The 2,397-nt window shown below is 42.8% G+C and overlaps 1 pseudogene across 1 annotated transcript; it reads right to left on the bottom strand.

The window, feature by feature from the left end:
- Positions 1 to 299: 299 nt before the first annotated feature.
- On the bottom strand, positions 300 to 2,091 carry LOC149535597 (zinc-finger homeodomain protein 2 pseudogene; annotated as a pseudogene). Its single transcript, XR_016357071.1, has one exon. The product of XR_016357071.1 is annotated as a zinc-finger homeodomain protein 2 pseudogene (transcript).
- Positions 2,092 to 2,397: the final 306 nt, after the last annotated feature.

Here is a 2,397-nt window from a genome sequence, read left to right as displayed (position 1 = left end):
TAAAAATATGTGCAATAATCACTAATAGTCACAGGGAAGATTACGTAAATATTTTTGTTATCCATCAGTTAACAAGCATTATTAGTCTGGGTTTGCACTAAAGAAAATGGTGTCATTATCATTGAGACCCCGGAAATAAGATGGATATATATTTATGCCGATTGATTCATGACAGCATTGTGACCATTGAATCATTCTACCAGGCTTAATTATAGACAGCATTGTGACCATTGAATTATTCTACCAGACTTAATTATAGACAGCTCTGTACCTTAACCATTCGGTCCCACAAAATAAGATTGCTTAGAGATGGACAGATAGATTTGTATACCCACTGGTTCGTTCCAGCATTACAACTCAAAAATGAAGAGGGCGATCTGCAGCCATTAAATGATCAAGGCCACACAAAGACAACCCTACCGAATACAACAGAAACAACTCCCTAAAGATGAAAAACAATGAATTTACTTTACAATTATGCTGAGTCCAACACTTCGAATACAATTCAACAAGAATAATGTGCCAGACAGTGCCCCTTTTCCTAGATAAGAAAGGCATTTCAATTAATAAACTCAAAGGGAGAAGAAATGAACTAGAAAGAAAACAAAAAGCCCCCAAAAGAATGCTGGAATCCTGGAAACCAGAAGAATCGAACCCTTAAAACAATTTAAATACGCGAATTTTGTTATGTGTCAATGCTTCTTACCAAGAGTATGCTTGTTGTTATGCATCCATACCTTCAAGACCCCCTTACTAACTCCAATCTCATTACAAAATTGCTGCACGGCAGCCTCATCCTGCTTCTGCATTCTCCACCCAATCTTATCCGCAAACATGTACATCATCTCCTTCTGATTCTGCGAAAACTTAGTTCTGAACCTCTTCTTCATCCCTCTATGATGATAATTGCTAGGATTCTTGTTGTTGTTGATATCGGCGTCATCAGATTCACCAAGCCCAGGGCTGAAGCCCATGAGCATATGGGCTGAAGAGGCAGTATGTGGAAGAACAGGAAGAGGAGGGTAATAAGGCCCCATCCCTGTTCCTCCAGACTTGTTGCTTTCTTTGCAAAACCGGCATGGGCGTTCAGATTCTTCTCCTTCCAATTCACGGCGGTGGAAATTGCGGTGGCAATTGCACGCAGCGCATTTCAATGCGTCTTCTTCGCTTGCCATGAACTCTCCACAACCATCCAGGGCATGGCCGCCAATGCTAACAGCATGGTTCCTCTGGCACTCCTTGTACAAAAAAACCCTCTCCACCTTCACAGTCTCCGCGGGATTCGAACAAGGGTTTTGAGGATTCCCGCAAGGCTTAGACTGAGGGCTTTCCGGATTCAAGCAATCGCTCTGGCGATTGAAATGAGGGTTTTGCAGGTTCGAACTAGGGTTTCGAGGGTTTGGGCTAGGGTTCTGAGGGCCGGTGCAATTGTTGTCATGTTGGGGTAAAACTCCCATTGCGCCACCGCAGTTGCTGACGCTGTTGCCATTCGAATATACCCTGAAAACCTCAGCCGCGGGAATCGAACCCGGCACCTGCAACTCCCCACCTCCGCTGCCGCCGCCGGCGGAGGCGGCGACATTTGGGGCCCGATTCATGACATACTGGTGCTGCGCCGCCAACGTTCTCTGCTCTACCATCCCTAAACTATCTGCTTCTCCCGTGCAGAACATCGTTCTATTCACTTCCTCTACGCCACCATAGCCAGACACAGTTCAACTCCTCCCCTCTCGCTATTCGAACCCGCGACCTCCCAATTCTTCAAAAACCACTTCATTCAGTGCCCAAATCTTCTTCACTCCACAGTTTCTCTCGTTCTGCAATCCCATGGGTCTTCCATTCTCAAGAATTTTTCCCCTTTCGCATTCGTTTTCCTTGGCTGAAGAGGCAGAGCAGGTAGGATTCCTGTGGTTGTTTCGATGAAGGGGAAGGGGAACATCAATAGGGAGAGATTTTTTTGTAGGGCCAATAAAAATTCCACAGAGATTTTGCTTTGTCTTGGATAAAAGTAGAGTGGCTGTAGACCTGTGGATGAAGAATTTGCATCTAACCCGAATCAGTTAACTGCGGTTTAATTCAGTTGTTATTAACCAGTCGGAAGATCTCAGTTGGATCGTATCTCTTTCTCTGTCGGAACAAACATTAGAATGTATTCTGATTTCTAATTATTAATTAATTAATAATTCCAATAAATGGTACAGTTTGGAGGCTACATACACAATGGTGTATTTGTTAATTAATAATATGTCGCACGGTTTTGTTGTCGATTTTGCCCTTACGAATGTATCAATATTTATTTATTTAGTTGGTTTTATCTTCTTCTTTTATTGTTTATTTCTGGGAAATGATTTAGTTTTTTTGTTATAAACGGTATTTTTGCCTCGACAAAACATTTCG

Source organism: Cupressus sempervirens, chromosome 10 (assembly GCF_028749045.1).
Source record: "Cupressus sempervirens isolate cs-2001-9-10 chromosome 10, ASM2874904v1, whole genome shotgun sequence".
NCBI lineage: Eukaryota > Viridiplantae > Streptophyta > Pinopsida > Cupressales > Cupressaceae > Cupressus > Cupressus sempervirens.
Note: the sequence above shows the minus strand (reverse complement) of the source record. Positions and strands in the feature narration are given on the sequence as shown.